At 43.8% G+C, this 24,570-nt stretch overlaps 1 long non-coding RNA gene across 1 annotated transcript in view; it reads right to left on the reverse strand.

Moving 5' to 3' along the window:
- Positions 1-24,570, reverse strand: part of LOC148149983 (uncharacterized) — a 140,137-nt gene that overhangs the window by 45,940 nt on the left and 69,627 nt on the right. The gene's annotated exons all lie outside the window — the stretch shown is intronic.

The raw sequence follows: 24,570 nt of genomic DNA on the forward strand, positions 1-24,570 counted from the left end.
GATTCAACAGTCTACTGTAAAGCAAATAGTTATCACCTGTTATGGACCTGTTATGTTCAAATGCAACAAGATCTGGACAATACCCAGGCTTGGGCTGACAAGTGGCTAGTAACATTTGTGCCACACAAATTGTATCATCAATAGTTACAGGTGAGGTGCCGGAAGACTGGAGGTTGGCTAACATGGTGCCACTGTTAAAGAAGGGTGGTAAGGACAAGCCAGGGAACTATAGACCAGTCCTCGGAATGCTGCCTGAATTGCTGTGCTCTTCCAGCACCACTAATCCAGAATATAGACCAGTGAGCCTGACGTCGGTGGTGGGCAAGATATTGGAGGGAATCCTGAGGGACAGGATGTACATGTATTTGGAAAGGCAAGGACTGACTAGGGATAGTCAATGTGGCTTTGTGCGTGGGAAATCATGTCTCACAAACTTGATTGAGTTTTTTGAATAAGTAACAAAGAGGATTGAGGAGGGAAGAGCAGTAGATGTGATCTATGTAGACTTCAGTAAGGCGTTTGACAAGGTTCCCCATGGGAGACTGGTTAGCAAGGTTAGATCTCATGGAATACAGGGAGAACTAGCCATTTGGACATAGAACTGGCTCAAAGGAAGAGGACAGAGTGTGATGGCGGAGGTTGTTTTTTTAGACTGGAGGTCTGTGACCAGAGGAGTGCCAGATCGGTGCTGGGTCCACTACTTATCATCATTTACATAAATGATTTGGATGTGACCATAAGAGGTATAGTTAGTAAGTTTGCTGATGACACCAAAATTGGAGATGTAGAGGACAGCAAACATGGTTACCTCAGATTACAACGGAATCTTGATCAGATGGGCCAATGAGAAGTGGCAGATGGAGTGGAATTTAAATAAATGTGAGGTGCTGCATTTTGGGAAAACAAATCTTAGCAGGACTTATACACTTAAAGGTAAGGTCCTGGGGAGTGTTGCTGAACAAAGAGACCTTGGAATGCAGGTTCACAGCTCCTTGAAAGTGGAGTCACAAGTAGATAGGATATTGAAGAAGGCATTTGTCATGCTTTCCATTATTGGTCAGAGCATTGAGTACCGGAGTTGGGAGGTCATGTTGCGGCTGTACAGGACATTGGTTAGGAACTCCTGGAATATTGCATGTAATTCTGGTCTCCTTCCTATCGTAAAGACGTTATGAAACTTGAAAGAGTTCAGGAAAGATTTACAAAGCTGTTGCCAGGGACGGAGGATTTGTGCTATAGGGAGAGGTTGAATAGGCTAGGGTTTTTTTCCTGGAGCATCAGAGGTTGAGGGGTGACCTTATAAAGGTTTATAAAATCATGAGGGGCATAGATAGGATAAATAGACAAAGTCTTTTCCCTGGGGTGGGGGAGTCCAGAACTAGAGGGCATAGGTTTAGGGTGAGAGGGGAAAGATATAAAAGAGACCTAAGAGGCAATTTTTTCACTCAGAGGGTGCTACGTGTATGGAATGAGCTGCCAAAGGATGTGGTGGAGGCTAGTACAACTGCAGTATTTAACAGGCATCTGGATGAGTCAATGGATAGGAAGGGTTTGGAGGGATATGGGCCGGGTGCTGGCAGATGGGACTAGATTGGGTTGGGATAGCTGGTCGGCATGGACGGGCTGGACAGAAGAGTCTGTGTCCGTGCTGTACATCTCTATGACTCTATGACTCTAAATGCCAGGCTATGACCATCACCAACAAAAGACAATTTAACTACTGCCCCTTGGCATTCACTGGTGTTACCATCACTGAATCCCCCAACTATCAACACCCTGGGGGTTATCATTGACCAGAGACTTAATTGGACTCACCACATTAACAAAATTGCAACGAAAGCAGGTCAGAGGCTAGGAATGTTATGATAAGTAACTCTCTTCCGGACCCCCCAAAACCTGTCCACCATCTACAAGGCACAAGTCAGAAGTGTGATGGAATACTCCCCACTTGCATGGATGGGTGCAGCTCCAAAAACACTCAAGAAGCTTGACACCATCCAGGACAAAGCAGCCTGTTTGACTGTCACCACACCCACAATCATCAACTCCCTCCACTGTCATTATTCAGTAGCAGCAGTATGTACTATCTACAAGATGAACTGCCGAAACTCACCACAAGCCTCCTTTCCAAACCCACAACCACTTCCATCTAGAAGAACGAGGGCAGCAGGTATGTAGGCACACCTCAACCTTCACGTTCCCCTCCGAGCCACTCACCATCCTGACTTTGATACATATCAAAATCCTGGAATTTCATCCCCAATGCCATTGTGAGTCAACCCACAGCTGGTGGACTGTGACAGTCGAAGAACGCAGCTCACCACCACCTTCTCTCCACAAGGGCAACTAGGGACAAACAATAAATACTGACCAGCCAGTGACACCCACATCCCACAAGTGAATTTTAAAACATGTGATTTCTAGGAAGCCTTATTAGAAAAAACTTTAATGTCCACAGTGACCTTCAATGACCTTTTTATAGAAACAACATGAGGTATGTCCAGAAAACTGTCAATAAAAACATTTTCCACAAACTTTCAAAACTAAAGCCCTCCGAGCTTATTTTTATTTTATTTTTTCTATCAATACTGAAGATGTGAAATCAGTGAAACCACCTTGAGGATGTGTCCCACCACTCCTTTTGGCTTCTGAAACTTGAAAGGACTATGGAAGGTAACAAGCACTTGCAGCATTGGAACAACAGACATAGAAATCAACCTGCAATGATCTGCAAGTAACTGATGATCCCTTGATATAGAATTTGTAAGCTGAAAGTGAGAGAGGAATCTTGGCTACTCTTGAATGCCTGAATTGAACTGAATTAGCTTTATTGTCACATATATTCAATGAGTACAGAGAAAAGTTTATATGTCGCCGTTTATAGTGGCATCTTAGGTAAAAAGGTACCTAGGTACAACTCCTTTAGATACAAGATCTCAGAAAATAAAGAAATAAAATGCCCAGAGTTGCAGAAATCAAAGGCCAGAACAGTGGTCTTCCAACCCAGACCAATCTGGCACCTAGCCCCCAGTTCACACCAGGCCCTGGCCCAGACTGTGCTGGTCAGGAGGTTGAGAGATTGCACCAGACCAGGCCGAGGATGTCACTTCAGGACGCTGCCCAGGGAGGTCACCATGCCAGGCCATAGAGATGTGCCAGAGGCCTGGAATCATTGCCAGATGCCAGGAATTGGTGCCAGAGGCCGGGAGTCATTGCCAGAGGCCAGGAGTCATTGCCAGCGGTGGGGAGCCATTGCTAGAGGCCAGGAGTCATTGCCGGAGGACAGTAGTCATTGCCAGAGGCCAGGGGTCGTTGCCCAGAGGCCAGGAAAAAAACCCACCAAGAAGTAGAAAAAGAACTGGTGGAGCAGCTGAAGTATAGTGCTCCAAAATGACATCACAATATTCAATGACAGCATCTGCCAGCTCTATATATGTTCTGTAGATATTCCCTTCACATACACAATACAGCGACTGGTCATGTGTGTGCATACTGTGCACATCTATGTGGAACTCTAAGGTCATTTACTCACAGTTGCCAAAAAAGCACAATGATTTGGAGATGCCGGTGTTGGACTGGGGTGTACAAAGTTAAAAATCACACATCACCAGGTTATAGTCCAACAAGTTTATTTGGAAGTGCTAGCTTTCGGAGCGCTGCCCCTTCACAACCACCTGACGAAGGAACGGCAATCCGAAAGCTAGTACTTCCAAATAAACCTGTTGGACTATAACCTGGTGTTGTGTGATTTGAAAGAAAAATGAAGATTTTTCACTTCAATTTCTCACTAATTACATGGGATATTTCATCAAGTGATATTAATGACAAAAAAATTAGTCCCCGAATTGAAAGTTTATGCTGACGTGTTACCCTAGAAAGCAGTACCATTGAGAGATTTGCTTGACTCAGACAGTAGTATTCTGGCTGGTAAATCAGAAGGAAGTGATAAATATTTGAATGCGACTGAGTACATTTAAAAGCAAACGGAAAAATTGCAGAGTTGAACATAAGTAGCTGATCTGGTCTTGTCAGTTTCACGCCAGGGTGGATTAGGTTAGAATTATCCTGATATCCAGGAGGAATTTAAATAGCTCAAGTAACAATAGGGAGTCCAGCACTGCAGAATGATGAGAGGCAAGTTTAATGGCTTTGAATCTGCTGTACTAGGAATCAGAGGGAAGCAGCCCACCCATTATCAGGATTATTACAGCAGGCATGGGAGGAGATGGCAAAAAGCAAGCAGGATTAATCAGTGTTCATACACAGTCCAAGTCAGATCAAAGTCAACAGAATTCCAGCAGGCCATTACACAGCCAGATTCCTGAAGAAGGGCTAATGCCCGAAACGTCGATTCTCCTGTTCCCTAGATGCTGCCTGACCTGCTGCGCTTTTCCAGCAACACATTTCCATCTCAGATTACATAGTCATAAGACACTGGAATTGTTGCAACACATCCTATCTGCCACACAAGGATATTTATCAGAAATAAGGGTAGGGATTGATCAGGGATAGTTAGCACAAATTTATTAGGGGGAGATCTTGTCTAATTCAGTTAAGTTTTCTGAAAAGGTGACAACATATATTGATGAGGATAATGCAGTTAATATGGTTTACATGGACTCCAGTAAGGCCTTTGACAAGATCTCACAGGGAAGACTGGTCCAAAAGATAAGAGCCCCGAGGATCCAAGGCATGTTGGCAAACTGGATGCAAAATTGGCTTACAAATAGGAGGGAAAGGGTAATGGTGGAGGGATGTTTTTGTGATTGGAAGCCTATGACCAGTGATGTACCACAAGAATCAGTGTTACTAACATTAATGACTACATTAAAGTGAATGTACAAGGTTCAATTAGTAAGTTCGCAGATGACACAAATTGGTAGTGTTTTTGATACTGAGGAGGATGGTATCAGGCTACAGTCTGATGTTGGTCAGCTGCTAAATTGGTCAGAACAATGGCAGATGGAATTTAATCATGGTAAGTGCAAGGTAATGCATTTTAGGAAGTCTAATAAGGCAAGGATATACACAAGGACTGGTTCAAGGGACAAAGGGTCCTTGGTGTACAAGTCCATAGATCTTTGAAGGTGTCAGCACAGGTAGACAGTCTAGTGAAGAAGGCAATTGGCATGCTTACCTTCATTAGCTCAGGCATAGTGCATAGGAGCAAGGAAGTCTTGTTAGAATTTCATGAAGTATTGGTTAGCCACAACTGGAACCCTTTAGGCAGACTGGTCACCACACTTTCGGAAAGTCATGAATGCACAGGAGAGGTGCAGACCAGATTCACTAGGAATGTTTCCTGGGTAAAAAGTTTTAGTTATGAGGAGAGGCTGGATAGGTTGGGGTTTGTTTTCCTTGGAGCTGAGGGTGGAACTGATTGAGGCACACAAAATTACTCGAGGCATAAATAGAGTAGAAAATGAGAATCTTTTCCCCATGGCATATGTCTTTAAGACCAGAGAGCATAAGTTTAAGGTGAGGAGCAATCTTTGGGAGGCAATCTGAGAAGTTTGGTTTTCACCCAGAGGGTAATAGAAACATGGAGCATGCTTGCTGAGAGGGTTATGGAGGCAAGCATTCTCACAATGTTAAAAAGGAATCTGGATGAGCACGTAAAATGTCCGGCCATAGCAGGCTGTGGACTAAATGCATGCAAATGGAATTAGTGCAGTTTGATGTTTGTTGGTCAGCACTGACATGGTGGACTGAAGAGCCTGTTTCTATATTGTATGACTCACTGATTCTATGACACAAAATATAGTCAGGTCAATAACTCAGTCCCAACTCAAGTTGATAATGTTCATGCACCACCCATCAGATAAAATAAATATATCATCTTTCTTTTGGAAAGGATGTGGGCCACTTATTTGTCATTAAATGTCAGTCTTACTTCAATGACAAAACTTTCTCCACTGAGTTTGAAAGCTGAAACTTTGATACACAATACACATTATGTAGTATTGAAAAAGAACTATGTTGTCAGAGAAGCTCTCTTTCAGTTGTGAAAGCCCATCAACTTTTAATTTTCCCAATACCCCATTTCAGGCAGGTCCTGCCTAAAGTTAGCTCTTAGTATCATAGAATCCCTTGTTGCTCCTTGATATAAATCCCTATTTAACTATTCTTAACCTGCTGTTGCACTATTTGCTGATGTAAGTTATTCACTTTCCTCAAATAAACTCCATCTTGATTTCAATTCTGCCATTAATATCCCTTGCTCCGAGAAAACCCATCTTCAACCTCTCAATCTTTTTGAATGCCTGTCCCATTGCCAAGCTTCCTATTCTTTTCAGGTGGTATTTTGTCACCTCCTAAGTATATGAAACAGACCTCCTACTCCAGCCACAATTCCATCCTCCTTCCTGACCATCGCCACAGGCTAGAGCACTCTATTGACAAACTTGGTGTCCTACATGAGTACCACCTAATTTCTGACTCCAGATCCTGTCCATCTCATGTGACAACTACTTCCAACACCCTCTATTTCCACTGCTGTCTCAGCCCATCTGCTGTTAATATTCTCACCCTGAGTTTCACCATCTCTAGTTTTAAATATTCTAAGATACTGGAGACCAACCTCACAGCTTCTATCTTCTGTAAGCTTCAGCTCAACTTAAATTCTGGTGACCATACCTTTATCCCATATGCCATCAAGCTATGATCAGCATTGCCTCTGACTGCAATGGTACACAATACTTCAATTTGAAAAGCACATCCAATAATGGCCTTGCACCTCCCCATCTCTGTATCTTCGTCCAGATCGACAATACGGTATGAATTCCTCTCTCCTCTGACTAACATCCCCCAGTGGAAATCTGTGCCCTTTCCCTAATCATTGAGAATGGTGTGCACTTGCGTCCCATTCCCAAACCATTCCTCTTGTCCATCTCCCTCTTCCCCTTGAAGATTTTCATGAAAATCAGTTTCTTTGACCAAGATTTTGGCCTGGTTTCCTGTTCTCTCCTCTTTTCGATGGTGTCCATTTTCTAAACCTGTCTCAGTGAAGCTACTTACACTCCTGGGTAAAAGCAGTTGCAGAGGTGTTCTGCAATTCTGGGAAATGCCATTCCTTGCTCATATAGGGGCAGAGGCCCTGAAAAATAATACAAGTGTGAACCCCTTCCTACACTGTCACTATGTTAGTGCTTGCCTGAAAATAGTCCAGCAACCATTTATATTTATATAGCATTTTTAATTAGTGAAATGTCCAAAATGCTTCATATGACAATAGAAAATAAAATATAGCCCAAGTCTTGTGAGGAATTATTAGGTTTGATGAGTAAAATCTTAAGACAAGAGGTAGTTTTTGAATGTTTTAAAGGAAGGAAGTGAAGTCAGGAAGTGGCCAGGTGTACGGAGAGAATTCCAGATCTTGGTGCTTCAAGAACTGGTGGAGCCATCGATATTGGGAATGCTGCAGAGGCTAGTAAGTAGGAGGAAGTGAGGACTGCAGATGCTGGAGATCAGAGCCAAGAGTGTGGTGCTGGGAAAGCACAGCAGGTCAGGCAGCATCTGAGGAGCAGGAGAATCCACGTTTCGGGCATCCTTATTCCTGATGAAGGGCTTAAGCCCGAAATATCAATTCTCCTGCTCCTTGGATGCTGCTTGACCTCCTGCGCTTTCCCAGCACCATACTCTCGAGGCTAGTAAGTAGCCACAGCTGGGAGAGTTGACCTTAAAGTGGACCTTAATTGGCCTGATTTTTAAAAAAAAGGTTTATAGGAAGTAGCATCATTGTCTTATTCAACAATTATTGACCATTACTAATTGCTCAGAAGGCAGCTCAGGGTTAACCACTTTGCTATAACTCCACAGTCAAACATCGGCTGGTCCAGGTAAGAACAGGAAATTTCTTTCCCTAAGAGGATATTAGTGAAATAGATGTGTATTTATTTAAGAGCAACTGACAGTGGTTATATCAGAACAGCTTTTTAAAAAAATTCTGCCATAATAGAATTTGAACCCATATTCCTGGAATAGAAACTTGAGATCTCCATTACTAATGCATGTGACATTCCTATTATCTCCAATGGTTCAGGTGGACTCATTTTTGAATTACAGCCAGTCCTGGGTTGCAAAGGGGCTCTTCTGGAGTCTGTTCACAAGTGGATTTGTAAGCAAGTCAAAACACAATGCAGGACAATATGAAGTAGCCATTTGTAAGTACAGCAAATGTTCATATGTCAGATCTTTAAAGTTACATCCCTGTGTGGGATTGCATTTGTAAGTATGAATATTTGTAAGTCAGAACTTTGTATATCAGTGACCCTCTGTGAGCAAACAATTGCCTGAAGCAACCTTAAGAATATGCTGTACCCATGAGGGTGGGTAACGAGGGAACAATCTTGCAGATTTCCAAAGCTGGCGACTCCACAGTTTGTGACAGCTTCTCATTTCGAATCTCAAACTGCAACTGCAATGAATCAAATAGTGAAGATGTGGAGGTGCCAGTGTTGGGCTAGGATGGACCTCAACTGATGTAAGAACAGCACTTCAAAAGCTTGTGATGTCAAATAAACCTGTTGGACGATATTGTGGTGTCATGTGACTTCAAGTAGTCAAGGTCCCCTCTAGTACCAGAATCAGCAGGAGGATCTGAAGAATAATGGCAGGATATTTTGGCCTGAACAGGAGCTCTCTCTGGCTTGTTGAGCCAAGTTGCAGTCTCACAACTGGTGGTACAACAAATAATTTAAATGCCATTCCTTCGCCAAGTCTGATCATCATTTGCTTACAGTGCCCTTATTTCAGATTGAAAACTTCTTTTTTTCCATTTCCCAGATGAAGGTAATCTTTAAACCAAATTATCCAGACCTTTTCACTCACATATGCAGATTGTGCCTCTCAGTGTGCACTTTTGTATCTGTTATCTGTGATTTTTATTTGCATCAGAAATGAATTGCATATGTTAACTGAAGCTAGTTTTTAGCCTCAAAATACATTCCACATAAATCATGGAGCACCTCAAACAGCTTTACTGACATCTGAATTCTTATTAATTTTATTTCCTTTAACAAAAGTTCCTTCCGTGATCTTCTTGGTTTGTTTTCTTTAGAGTTTGAGGAACAGCAATAACTTGTGTGTAAATCATTTTATTGGAAAGTATACCAAGCTGTAGAAGGAAACAGAAATGGAGCCTGAGAAGGAGAAAGAAGAAAGTGATGTGGAAATGGGTAATGCTTGAAATGAGCTGCGATCCCAGTGAGATACTACAAGGACACACCAGGGCAGACAGGAGATATCATGAACAAAATGTGTCCTGCACTTGAAGCAATATCCACATATTGAGATCTTACTGCATTTGGACATGGAGGGCTTCCGTATTTGAGGAATCATGAATACTTCAGTAATAAAACATGAACAGCAATATGGTTCCTAGTAAAGATAATGTATTGCTTAAAGAACTTGCAGGCAATGGTGTTCCCATGTATCTGTTGGTCTTGTCCTTCTGGCTGGATAAGGACACAGGGCTGAAAACTGCTGATGAAGAGCCTTAGTGAATTAACGCAGTGCATCTTCTACAACTGTGCAATGCTGGTGGAGGGAGTGAACGTTGAAGATGGTGGTTGGGGACGACAATAAAGGAGACTCCTTTGTCCTGAATGGAGTCAAGCTTTTTGAGCATTGTTGGCACTACACTTGGCCAGGCAAATGGGGAACATTTCATTCCATTCCTGACTAGTGCCTTGTTGATGGTGGACAAGCTTGAGGAAGTCAGGAGGTAATTCACAGCTTCAGATCTGCTCTTTTAGCCGCAGTATTTATTTGTCTAGTCCAATTCAGTTTCTGGTTAAAGTAAACCCCAGGATTTTGGTAGTTGGGAATTCAGCAGTGGCCAAGGGAATAGTCAGTGGATGAACCTAAGATATGTCAGTCAGCAAAATCTAGACCAGCAAGCAAGAGAAGGCGGTCAAGGCAGGATGTCAGCAGTACCTACACGAGCAGATGTGATGATGACCTGGAGGAATGCAGTCAGAGACAAAGCTAGAGTCATTGGAGCTGAGTTTGAGTAATCCTATGTTCTGCTTTCTCATCTTCAGCTTAAAACACATAGCCTGAAAATAAGCTTAAAGAGCCACAGGAGTGCTCAGCTTTGGGAGATACCCATCTAATGCCATGTGGGGAGTCATGGGCACTTTAAAAAAGTTATTCATAGGATATGGGTATTGCTGATCAGGCCAATGTTTATTGCACATCACCAAAAGCCCAGACGGCAGTGAGGAGTTAACCATATTGAGTTATATGTAGGCCAGAGCAGCAACGGTCAGAGGTTTCCTTCCCAAAAATAAATTAGTTGAACCAGATGGCAAAAGGCAATGCTTTCATGGCTGCCATTAGATTATCCTTTTATTCCAGATTTGCATTGATTACAAATTCACTGTCTACCATGATGCAATTTGAATCCATGTCCCCCGAAGGGTTCTGGATTACTACTCCAGTGATATTACCACTATGTCTAACTCAGACTGGTTGTTTAGAAAATATCTATCCAAAAAACTCCAGCGGCGATGTCCTGGATTTGCGACGATTAACCTCCAACAATAACAACCATCGACATTTTGGCAGGTGTGATCCCAACCAGCAGAGAATTTCTTCCTTGATTCCTCTCAACTCTAGTTTTACGAAGAATCCTTGATACAATGTCTAGTTAAATGCAGCCTTTGATGGTATGGAGAGCAGAGAATGGCTCAACTAAAGTCGCAGGTGTGCCGTACAATCCTAAGAAAGTCCTGATGAGCCCACGTGTAGCAATTAGATGGGAAGTTTAAACTTCTAATTGCTGTTTTCAGCCTGTCTGGATGCTGCATGATTCCTTATTTCAGTGGGATCAGAAAGGCAGATAGACAGGCCTGGTCTGTTTGCCCTTTATTTACTTTGATTTGAATGTAGATTTTCTTAAGTCTTTACACTGCAGGTCTAAAGCCTATTGCACAGTGAGTCTCCAAGGGATGGACTTTAAGTATGGGAATTGGGATCACTGCTATCTAACAAATGTGTAAAGCCTGGAATAGTGACGCTGGTTGAACATGACAGACTCCCATCATACAGGAGTTGGGTGGCTGCTGAAATTGGCAACTCACCCACTTAGTTTAAAAAGATCGTTGAAGAGCAATTGTGCTTATTAAAAGACAAATGACTCAAACAGTACATGCCACATGAGACTGACAAGGGAATGCAGGTAAAAGGGGGAAGTCTACTTGTTCTCTATCTCTGGTGAGAAAACAGGAGGTAGGGAGGGTACTTTTGGGTGGTTCAGGGTGAAGTGGGGTGTGCGTGGTAGTGACCTGTAAGCATCAGAAGTACTTCACTAAGATGGTAGCCCCTCATGTCCCTCTCTCCAGATCTTCAAACCAAGATCACACTTCCTAACCCTCCCTAGTTTCTCACTGTCCGAAATTCCCAGATTTACCCGTGTCTGGAATCCAAGCTCTTTTCTTTGTGGGCCCTACTCCAAGTGGCACTCATCACTGAGCTCTAGCCCTGCTGGAATTGCAGGATATGGCCATTCCGTTTGGCTGGCAGCTCAGGGGCCTGGGTCTCCTCACACTGAGGAGTGAATCGCCCACACTGAGCTTGAAGCCCCTGAAGTAAATCAGCACTGTGAGGCAGCACCCAGTAAGAACACCAACAGCCATAATATTGTCATTGGTGAAGGTGGAGGATGGGCAGGGGATAGCGGGTGAGCTCTATCAGGGATCAGCACTAACAGGGGGAGTGCTATTGGATGAGGAGTAAGGGTGAGGAACAGGGTGGGGGAGGGGGTATGAGCACCATTGGGGGTGAGAGAAATGAGAGCAAGGAGAAGGTGAACCCTGTTGGGAGTGAGAGCTGTGTCTTTCCAGTGGTAAGGCTAGAGGTTCAGCATTTTCAGGTGTTCAGCCAACTAACAGAGCACAAATCTTTCAGAACGTAGCAGGAATTATACTCAGCTTAATCTCCCAACTCTATTCATTGTGGCATCATTGATGGATCATGGGCCATTACATAATGAGCTCTTCAGCTCTTCCCCCGCTGTGTGCTGCAGTGAACATTCCTCAATCTAATTGGTTGAAGAGACACACTATAACATGCCAGGTCCACAGAGGCTTCAGATGTTCAGTAAAGCAGGCTGAGGGGCTAGCACTGATGGCAGAGTTGGGGAGGCTGAGCGCTGTGGATGGGGCGAGGGGAGTGAGCACTGACAGCTGGATGGGGGGAGGTGTGATCTGTCAGCACCATGGTGGGGTGGGGTGGGCACAGTCAGTGGGGGAGGGGTGAGCACTGTCAGTCAGGAAGGGGTGAGCACTGTCAATGGGGGGGAGTGAGCACTGTCAATGGGGGGGGGGGGAACAGTGGGGGGGAGTGGGCACTGTCAATGCCAACCACCCCATTAACAGTGCTCACTCCCCCCTCCCACTGACAGTGTCCACACCAACCCACTGACAGTACCCCCCACCACTGACAGTGCTCACTCCCCCCACACTGACAGTGCTCACCCCCCCCACATTGACAGTGCTCACACACCCCCCTCACTGACAGTGTTTACTCTCCCACGCCACTGACAGTGTTCACTCCCCCCCATGACAGTACCCACTCCCCCCCACTGACAGTGTTCACTCCCCCTCGACAGTGCCCACTCCCCCCCACTGAGTGTACTCCCTCCACTGACAGTGCCCACCCCCCCACTGACAGTGCCCACAGCCCCCCACTGACAGTGCCCACACCCCCCCCCACTGACAGTGCCCACCCCCCCCCACTGACAGTGCTCACCCCCCCACTGACAGTGCTCACCCCCCCCACTGACAGTGCCCACACCCCCCCACTGACAGTGCCCACACACCCCCACTGACAGTGCCCACTCACCCCCCCCACTGACAGTGCCCACTCCCCCCTCACTGACCGTGTACTCCCTCCACTGACAGTGCCCACTCCCCCCTCACTGACAGAGCCCACACACCCCCACTGACAGTGTTCACTCCCCCCCACTGTCACCACTCACTCCCCCCCATTGACAGTGCTCACCCGTCCCTGACTGACAGTGCTCACCCCTCCCCCACTGACTGTGCCCATCCCACCCCACCCCACCATGGTGCTGACAGATCACACCTCCCCCCATCCAGCTGTCGGTGCTCACTTCCCTCGCCCCATCCACAGCGCTCAGCCTCCCCCACTCTGCCATCAGTGCTAGCCCCTCAGCCTGCTTTACTGAACATCTGAAGCCTCTGTGGACCTGGCATGTTATAGTGTGTCTCTTCAACCAATTAGATTGAGGAATGTTCACTGCAGCACACAGAGTTACACAGGAACGTTAAGAACTAGGGAGTAGACAATTCAACCACATGAGCCTGCTCTGCCATTTAACATGATCATGGCTGATCTCATCTCACCTTCAACTCCACCAGCCTGTCCTCTCTCCATAACCCTTTAACCCATTACTAATTTGAAATCTGTCAGCCTCCTCTTAAATTTACTCAATATCACAGCTTCCACCACACACTTGGGTAGCGAATTACACAGATTCATGACCCTTTGAGAAAAGTAACATAGAGCCCAGAAGTGTAAATTGGAAAATTTAGTTCAACATAAAATCATGTATAACATGGGCAAGGAAACTGGGGACAAGCAATAAATGCTGGCCCAGGCAGCAATGCCCATGCCCATGAGAACATAAAGAAATACAGAAAGAGAGAAGAAGATGGGCTTAACAAGGACAGATAGAATAAGGAGAGGCTGGGGCTTTTTTTCTGGGAATCAGAGTCGAAAAGTGTGTTGCTGGAAAAACACAGTCGGTCAGGCAGCATCCTAGGAGCAGGACAGCTGGAGCTTAGGAATCTGAGGGGTGACATTATGGAGGTTTATAAAATCATGAAGGGCTTAGATAAGGTGAGCCTCCAGGATAGGAGAGTCCAAAACTAGAGAGCATAGGCTTAAGGTGAGAGGAGAAAAATGTAAAAGACAACACTTTCACACAAAAGGGGGTTGTAACGAGCTGCCAGAGGAAGTGATAGAGGCAAGTATTCATTATAACATTTAAAAGACATTGGGCAGGTACATGAATAGAAAAGGTTTGGAGGAGCATGGGCCAAGTGCAGGCAAATGGGACTAGTTCAGTTTAGGATATCTAGTTGGCATGGACAAGTCAGGCAGATAGTCTGTTTCTGTGCTGTATGACTCTCTGACTCGAAGGTTAAGAAACAGTTCAATGTCTAAACTTCCAGCAGTAATTAAAACCTAATGAAATGGGATTCCAGGCAACTATAAGTAAATTTTTAATGTCATGATTGATGGCTGTTTCATAGTTGTTAAAATTATAATGTTGTATAAACTCATTTAAAGTTGAGTAGACAACATACTGGCATAGGTATGCAGTGGTTAACTGTTGCAACTTCACACCCTTCTCATATATTTATCATGATGTGGAGGTGCCGGTGTTGGACTGGGGTGTACAAAGTTAAAAATCACACAACACCAGGTTATAGTCCAACAGGTTTAATTGGAAGTACAAGCTTTCGAGTGCTCCGAAAGCATGTACTTCCCAATAAACTGGTTGGACGAGAACCTGGTGATGCGTGATTTTTAACCATGCATTTATCAGCAAGGTACAGGTTTAACACATCTTGTACAGAAACAGCAAATAGGAGGGAAACATTTGGATTTCCACCTTTAACTGTACACATGTGGATATTTGATATTGTTCAATTGAATCTGATCGTTCACTGTTATTTCTAATACAAAATCTGAACCATTATGTCATTGCCTGTGGGAGGAAAAGGGAAAATTTAGAGCAGGAAGACAGTTAACACTGCTGTAGAATTTGCAACTCCTTGTTTTGCTTGAATTAGGAATTCTGGAATGTTTCAATATTCTGCTATGGTACAGGCAGGTTATATTGAGGCATTCATGGAATTTTGAATAGTGATGGTTTGCAGTGAAGTGGGGAAAAGGCATTAGATTGGCCCTCACTTATAGGGTCAGTGCAGGCATGATGGGCCGAGTAGCTGTAATAATTCTGTGAAATTCTATGCGAGGGTAGACTTGGGGTACTCATGTTAAATGAGCACTTCTTTGCTGTGGTTCTGTTCGCCGAGCTGGAAGTTTTTGTTGCAAACGTTTCGTCCCCTGGCTAGGCGACATCATCAGTGCTTGGGAGCCTCCTGCGAAGCGCTTCTTTGATGTTTCCTCCGGTGTTTATAGTGGCCTGTCCCTGCCGCTTCTGGTTGTCAGTTTCAGCTGTCCGCTGTAGTGGTTGGTATATTGGGTCCAGGTCGATGTGTTTGTTGATGGAGTTTGTGGATGAATGCCATGCCTCTAGGAATTCCCTGGCTGTTCTCTGTCTGGCTTGCCCTATGATAGTAGTGTTGTCCCAGTCGTGTCACACACGCAGACAACAAGCAACATGAATTTGATTGGGACAACACTACTATCATAGGGCAAGCCAGACAGAGAACAGCCAGGGAATTCCTAGAGGCATGGCATTCATCCACAAACTCCATCAACAAACACATCGACCTGGACCCAATATACCAACCACTACAGCGGACAGCTGAAACTGACAACCAGAAGTGGCAGGGACAGACCATTATAAACACCGGAGGAAACATCAAAGAAGCGCTTTGCAGGAGGCTCCCAAGCACTGATGATGTCGCCTAGCCAGGGGACGAAACGTTTGCAACAAAAACTTCCAGCTCGGCGAACAGAACCACAGCAACGAGCACCCGAGCTACAAATCTTCGCACAAACTTTGAGCACTTCTTTCTAGTTCACTGTATAGTGCTCACATGTTAAATTCAGTAGATATGCCTATTTGTTTGCTGTTCATTTTAGACAATAGAAATGCAAACAAACTCCTTAACAATGAAGGGAGTTGTCTGTTGTATTTTACAGAATATCACAGAGTTTCCTAAAGGATATTGTTTCATTTGCAGAGAAGCTTGCCTTCTTAACACTCTTGAAATGTTTAACACATAGCTAATGAGTTCAACAAACACTTTAGGGGAATGTTCACACGTTGTTGAAGGCTTTTTGCACTAATGTGTCAAGTTGTGTCATTAAACTGCTGTTGTCAGTCTGCCTTAGGCTGGATTACAGCAAGCTTCCAACACCCTCTTTTAGCTTTTTGGTCTGAATGTGACTGAGAAACAGGGAGGAAGTACATTTTGAGCACAAGCACATAGTTGGAGTTCCTTTAAAGTGACACTGCATTAAAATGGATGAATGCAGTCAGCATCATTTTCAGGAATAGTTATACCCTTTGAATTCTAAATGTTTAACTATTTTTCTACTTTATTTACACCTGCAATAATAGTGACTGAAATATTTATCCCTCTGCACATTTGTGAAGGCGGTGCTGAGTTCGAGACCGCCTTCCTAACCTGCAATCTTCTTCCTGACCTCTCCGTCCCCACCCCACTCCGGCCTATCACCCTCACCTTGACCTCCCTCCACCTATCGCATTTCCAAAGCCCCACCCCCAAGTCCCTCCTCCCTACCTTTTATCTTAGCCTGCTGGACACACTTTCCTCATTCCTGAAGAAGGGCTTATGCCCGAAACGTCAATTCTCCTGTTCCTTGGATGTTGCCTGACCTGCTGCGCTTTTCCAGCAACACATTTTCACCTTCAGACATAAGACAATAAGGTATAGCAGAAGTAGGCCTTTTGGCCCATCTGCTCTGCCATTCAATGTGATCTTGGCCAAAGTGAGCATGTTCAACTCCACTTTTCTGCCTTTTCTCCATAACGCTTGATTCTCTCACTGATTAAAACTCTGTCTATCTCAGCCTTGAATCTACTTACTGATAAAACCTCAACAGGCCTTTGCAGTAAAGAATTGCCCAGATTCACTACCCTCTGAGAGAAAACACTCCTCTTCATCTCTGTTTTTTCTGGGTGACCCCATACTCTGCAGTGATGTCCTCTGGTTCTAGACTCTCCCACATGGAGAAAAAACCAACTGCATCTACCCTGCCAGGTTCCCTAAGAACCTCAGTTATATATTTGCATTGTGAAAGATTCTCCAGGAGCGTGACATGTCTCAGCTTTTGTCCTTTTTCCAGTGTTGTACTATCCCTCCCCACCCACTCTCATGTCAGAGCAAGATTAGCAAAAGATAGTTATTTTCCAAAATTTCAACCTCCTCTCTCAGGGCTGTATCACCAGAGATGCAGAATGTTTCTCCCTTATATATCTGAGCATCAGAGATGAAGGGGAGCTACAAAGTCCCTACTGCAAATAGCAGTCCATCAAAGTGAAAGTATTATGAGAGATTGCCTGAGAACGCAAACTACCTTGTGTACACAAGTATGCTAAAGTTCAAATGAGAAAAGACCATCAGGGTAAGCATGGCTCCTCCCTGATCCATCTTTTTTAAATTTACCAGAGGCCTGTGGGTGTCACTGGCTGGCCAGCATTTACTGCCTGTCACTAGTTGCCTTAGAGAAGGTGGTGGTCAGTTGCTTTCTTGAACCACCGCAGCTGGTTCTTGGACAACTTGCTGTGGGTTGACCCACAATACCATTACGGAGGGAATTCCAGGATTTTGACCCATGACAGTGAAGGAATGGTGATTTATTTCCAACATCAAAATGGTAAGTGGTTTGTAGGAGAACTTGCATGTGATGGAGGTCCAATGTATCTGCTGCTCTTGCCCTTCTAGACTGAAGTGGTCATGGGTAGGAATGCATTGTCTATGGATCTTCAATGAATTTCTGCAGTGCATTTTGTTTATGCACTGCTGCTACTGAGTGTTGATAAGGGAAGGAGTTGATGCTTGTGGATGTGGTGCCAATTCAGCAGGCTGCTTTGTCCTGGATGCTATTGGAACTGCACCAATCCAGGCAAGAGGGGAGTCTTCCAACACACTCCTGACTTGTACATTGTCAATACTGGAATGATTTTGGGGATTCAGGAGGTCGGTGTCTTGCTGCAGTATTCCTAGCCTCTGACCTGCTCTTGCAGCCAGTATGTAATAAAATACCAATTCATTTGGCACCTATATCATCGCAATGATAACCCTTTGAGGAGATGTACTCTATGGCTGTCTAGATGTTGTGGCACTGGAACTGTAATAGATGTCCCAGCTATAAAAGTAGTTCTGTGCTGTGTTAAAGTCTGGGTAAAGATCTGTATCTCGTACATAGTTGTTGAGCGTAAAGTTTCCGAAAGATCGTTCCCTCCGTGACTACCTGGTCAGGTCTATGCCTCCCACCAACCCACCCTCCCCTCCCGGCACCTTCCCCTGCCACTGTAGGAATTGCAAAGCCTGTGCCCACGCTTCCCCTCTCACCTCCGTCCAACACCCCAAAGGAGCCTTCCACATCCATCAAAATGTCACCTGCACTTCCACACATGTCATTTACTGTATCTGTTGCTCCCGATGCAGTCTCCTCTACATTGGGGAGACAGGATGCCTACTCACAGAGTGCTTCAGAGAACATCTCCGGGACACCAGCACCAACTAATCCCACTGCCCCGTGGCCGAGCACTTCAACTCCCCCTCCCACTCTGCTGAGGACATGAAGGATCTGGGCCTCCTCCATCGCCAGTCCCTAACCACCCGATGCCTGGAGGAAGAATGCCTCATCTTCCATCTCGGGACCTTCCAACCTCATGGCATTGATGTGGATTTCACCAGTTTCCTCATTTCACCCACCCCACCCTACCCCAGTTCCAACCTTTCAGTTCAGCACCGTCCTCATGACCTGTCTCACCTGTCCATCTTCCTTCCTACCTATTCACTCCACCCTCTGACCTATCACCTTTACCCCCACCTCCATCCACCTATTGCACTCTCAGCTACCTTCCCCCTAGCCCCACCCCCTCTCATTTATCTCTCCACCCAGAGGCTCACAGCCTCATTCCTGATGAAGGACTTTTGCCGGAAACATTGATTTTCCTGCTCCTTGCCATTGTGGTTTGTGCGATATTGATATTCTGATGAAAGATCACAGACCTGAAACATTAACTATCATCAGAATATCAATATCGCACAAACCACAATGACATAGCAACCAGGTAACCTATTTTGGAACTGTTCGAGGAATAAATGGCCAGCCCACTGGAGATAATCCTCTTCTCCTTCTTTGAAATCACATTATGGGATGTTTTACATCCACATCAATGGGCAGACAGGGTCTCTCATTCACGAATCATCTGAACAAGCAACACCCCGGCCTGTGCAGCACTCCCTCAGAGGTGCACTAACTGTTAACCTTGAGTTTTGTGCTCTAATCCTGGCATGCCAATTGAACACACAACCTTGTGTCTCCAAGATAAGAGTACTAACTGAGCCACAGCACTAGCTGGGATAGGGTTGGTATTGGGAGGGGCAAGTGGTGGTAGTAAATTATTTGGCAATTTTTCTGAGTCATTAGATTTTCTTGGCACAAAATGGTTGTATTGCTGATGATTAAGATGAGACAGGATTAGACTTCTGTTCTCAAAGTTGAAACTGAAGATTTGATTTCAAATTCAGTCCAGATGGAATATATTGACCCTCTTTCAACACCAGGTGATATGTGTGTGTGTTATCTACCAGGGAAGGGAAAGGGAAAGTGAGGACTGCAGATCTGGAGATTAGAGTTGACATTGTGGTGCTGGAAGAAGGGCTCATGCCCGAAACGTCAATTCTCCTGCTCCTTGGATGCTGCCTGACCTATTGCACTTTTCCAGCAACACATTTTCAGTTATGTTTCTCTCCACACATGATGCCTGACCTGTTGAACATTTCTACCTTTGCTTGTATTTATTTTAAATTTCCAATATCAGCAATATTTTACTTTTATATTGCTATTTGTGGGAGATTGCTGTGTGTTAATTGGCTGCTATTTCTAATACATTACAATAATGACTACACTTTAAAAATTTTTTTTCTGACTACTGAAGTGTACTGGGACATCAGGTAGTCATACAAAACTCTGTATAAAGATGAGTTTTCCCTTTTTCTCCTGAAATAGATGGAGGAGACTAATGGTCGCTTTTCTGGTTTTCATACACCTCAGTATGTTGACCAAGTTTCTATTTTTATGTGAACGCTTGTTGGTTATTTAATCAATTTAGATGGTTCAAAAATCCACATATTTGCATGCACACGTGTGCTCACAATCTCACATATGAGCATACACATGTGTGCTCACAGTCTCACACGTGACATGCACACGTGTGCTCACAATCTCTCACGTGAGCATACACATGTGTGCTCACTATCTCATACGTGAGCTCACTATCTCACACGTGAGATTAGATTAGATTAGATTACTTACAGTGTGGAAACAGGCCCTTCGGCCCAACAAGTCCACACCACCCCGCCGAAGCACAACCCACCCATACATTTACCCCTTACCTAACACTATGGGCAATTTAGTATGGCTAAGTCACCTGACCTGCACATCTTTGGACTGTGGAAGGAAACCGGAGCACCCGGAGGAAACCCACGCAGACACGGGGAGAACGTGCAAACTCCACATAGTCGCCTGAGGCGGGAATTGAACCCGGGTCTCTGGCGCCGTGAGGCAGCAGTGCTAACCACTGTGCCACCGTGCCGCCCACATGTGTGCTCACTACATACATGTGCTCACAATCTCACACGTGAGCATACACATGTGTGCTCGCAATCTCACATGTGAGCATACACACATGTGTGCTCACAATCTCACACGTGAGCATGCACACATTGAATTTGCTTTATTGTCACATGCGCACATATATGGACACACACATACACACAAATTGGCTGATAGGAAAAGTTAGGATGTGTACAGTCAGGAATAAACAGCTGAGTGGATATCAAAATGGCTCATAAAAACCCAGAAAGTGGAAAGCAAGTGTAAAGTGTGCTTTTTCAGATTTTGATGAAATCACCCTTCCACAAAGATCACAGTTAAGACCACTGTTACTGATTATTTACATTAACATTCCAACATATTCCTATATGTAACACAATGTCAAATTTGGAGATGACACCAAAGTAGTCATGGTAGGAGAGTTAACCCTGAGTAAGAATGTAGCAGAAAACAAAAAAAGCAATGGTAAATTTTCAGACTGAACACTTTGCTTGTCTTTAAATGAATGTGAGGTGATGCATTTTTATGGGAAAAGTAGAACCATCACCTATGTCTTAAAAATTAAGAAATTGAATGGAGTAGAAGAGCAAAGAGATCCAGGATCCAGGTGAATAATTCAACAAAAAAATATTGCAGGTCAGAAAGGCGATTAGGACTGTGAACAAAACCTGAGATTTATTTCTATAAGAATAGAATTCAAAGATAGTGAAGGTGTATTAAACTTCTTCAGGATTCTGTTCATGCTGCACTTACTGTGCATTGTTCTAGCCTCCGTACTATAAAATAGACAACGAAACATTGGAATAGTTGCAAACAATATCGAAAAAGATGTTACCATGGAGTCGTAAGATAAAACAGGTTTGGACATTTTGCTTCAGAAAAGAGAAGATTTGGAGGTGAGTTGGTAGGTGTCTTTAACATTGGAATAAAAATAAAGAACTGCAGATGCTGGAGATCTGAAACAAAAAATTAATGGAGAAGTTCAGCATGTCTCACACTGTCTGTGGAGAGAAAATAGAATTAATGTTTTGTGTCTAATAACCCTTCTTCAGTTCTGACATGTCCAATCCTACCTAATTTTAAGGACAAAAACAGAAATTGCTGGAGAAACTCAGCATTTCAGGCCTAAAAAGGGTTACTGAATTTGAAATGTTAATTCTGCTTTCTCTCCACTCTTGCTACTAGACTTACTGAACTTCCCCAGCAATTTTGGTTGTTGCCTTTAAAATTAGGTTAGATTGGATAGGATAGATGCGGAGAGACTGTAACCATATATGGAAGAATCCAAAACTACAGCTTTCACTAACAATTCCACAAGGAAAATCAGGCAGAAAGCTGTTAGAATCTGGAACCTGGAACCACAGGAAGTGGTTGAGAAGAATTAGGTAGATGCTTTCAAAAGGATAATTAGGTGGGTCTCTCTGACAAAACCAAAAGGAAAGAGAAATTGAAAGGCTAAGATGAGGAAGATGGAAAAAAAGGAGACACCTTATGATTATCATGATTATAAACACCAACACATACTAGTCAGAACAAGGAACTGTTTCTGTCTGTGTATTGTATATAATTTTATCTAAACCATATGAATAAAAACAGCAGCCAAGGCTATCATAGATACATGTCTACTTGAAAGAATCTTCCAATATAAAGCTGTCCTTATTCCACACCTGAAAAATTTTATAAATAATTTGTCTTACTCTGCGTTCCATAAAACAGACTCTGATTTAAACTGAGAACAAATATTTTGGACAAATTCTAAGAGGTGTAAACAGTAAGAAAGGTCTTCACTTGCCAATTTGAAGTTCCAAATAAAATTGTTGTTTGTTGTGCAATAGTTAAAACTGTCTACCATCCTCAGCCATCCTCCAATCCTGGTTTCTTGTATATTACTGACTTTCACCCTGCCACCACTGACAGCCTTATCTTCAACTTCTGGGGCTCTGAGCTCCTGGATTTCATCCTTAAACTTCTCCAATTCTCAAATTCAGCATCCCGCTCTTTTTCTGTGTTGACCCAAAACCTTACCCATTTGACCCAGTTTTTGGTCATCAGTCTTAATACCATCCTAATGTGGCTTGGTGTCAAATTTTGTTTGATCAAACTTCTGTGATGTGCATTGGAATGCTTTACTATATTAAAGGCACAATATAAATGGAAGTTGTTGTTGTACATACATATCCATTAAATGCACTGGCATGTGACACTATTGTAACAACAAATTGCATTTATACATTACCTGTAATGAAATAAAGCTCATTAAGGCATTAACCATTACACATCAAATTGAATTCCATTCTATAAGTGCCTGAGGTAAGTCCTTTGTTCATTGTTTCAGTTACATCATCCTGACCCATTTGTTCTTGACAGTTTTTGTCAGCAGCAGTTTGCCATTGTCTTCCACTGCTGAAAGTATGTTGCTGGAAAAGCACAGCAAGTCAGGCAGCATCCAAGGAGCAAGAGAATCGACGTTTCGGGCATGAGCCCTTCTTCAGGAATGAGGAAAGTGTGCCCAGCAGGCTAAGATAAAAGGTAGGGAGGAGGCACTTGGGGGACGGGCGTTGGAAATGCGATAGGTGGAAGGAGGTTAAGGTGAGGGTGATAGGCCGGAGTGGGGGTGGGGGCGGAGAGGTCAGGAAGAAGATTGCAGGTTAGGAAGTGGGGCTGAGTTTGAGGGTTGGGACTGAGACTACCTTTTATCTTAGCCTGCTTGGCACACCTTCCTCATTCCTGAAGAAGGTCTCATGCCCGAAACGTCGATTCTCCTGCTCCTTGGATGCTGCCTGACCTGCTGCACTTTTCCAGCAACACATTTTCAGCTCTGATCTCCAGCATCTGCAGTCCTCACCTTCTCCTATTATCTTCCACTGTCAGGGATAGGCCAAACAGGCAGGTCCCAAGTCTACCTCAGCTAAAATAAAGTTAAAAGTCATGCAACACTAGGTTATAGTCCAACGAGTTTGTTTGGAAGCACTAGCTTTTGAAACGCTGCTCCTTCGTCATGATGAATGAGCAGAGATCCAAAAGCTAGTGCTTCCAAATAAACCTGTTGGACTATAACCTGGTGTTGTGTGATTTTTAACTTTGTCCACCCCAGTCCAACACCAGCATCTCCAAACCATCAGCTAAAATAGGAATTGAACCCATGCTATTGGCATTAATCGGAATCAAACACCAATGGAAGTAACTACCTCCCATGTTCTAACATAATGTGTTACTACAAAAGTGTTGCACAGAAAATAGCCCTACAAGAAAACTACTGGATTTTTTCACCATAGATCATTGTTAGAAGCCATTTTCTTGATAGAGTGATGTGGATGATTTTATTTCAAATATTTACCAATGACCATGAGTTAGGAGTAGAAGTTGGCCACTTATTTCTTTCAGCTTACTCTGCCATTTGATAACATCATGGCTTATCTGATTCTGCCTTCAATTCATTTTCCTGGCTATTTCCATTAGCCCTTTGCTCCTTTGTTAGTCAAAAATCTGCCTAGAGTACTTTACAAGTATTTAATGGCCCTGCCACCTGTTCTCTTTCTTTAAAAAAGAATTCCAAAGACTCCCCTTTGAGAGAAGTAGCAACTTAGAATAGACAGAAATAGTTTCTCCTCATCTCTTATTAGATTCATAGAGTCGAAAATCATATTACATGAGGTTATAATCCCAACAGGTTTTCAAATAAATCTGTTGGATGATAACCTGGTGTCATGTGAGTTTCCACCTTATCCAACCCAGTCCAATACCAGCACCTCCACACCACAGATTCATAGAATCATACATATGGAAGAGGCAGTTTGGCCCATTGAGATTTTGCCACCAAAAGTATGCTACTCCCTACACTAATCCCACTTTCTGCACTAGGCTCATAACTTTGAATGTATGACACTTCAATGCTCATCCAAGTACTTTTTAAAAGAGATGAGATTTCCCGCCTCAACTGTCTTTCCAGGTCAGATGTCACACATGATCAGTTTATAGTCTGATGAAGGGGCAGTGCTTTGAAAGTCTGTGATTTCAAATAAACCTGTT

Source organism: Chiloscyllium plagiosum, unplaced genomic scaffold (genome assembly GCF_037043375.1).
Source record: "Chiloscyllium plagiosum isolate Xiang-an unplaced genomic scaffold, Cpla_swu_hap1 HiC_scaffold_5, whole genome shotgun sequence".
NCBI classification, from domain to species: domain Eukaryota; kingdom Metazoa; phylum Chordata; class Chondrichthyes; order Orectolobiformes; family Hemiscylliidae; genus Chiloscyllium; species Chiloscyllium plagiosum.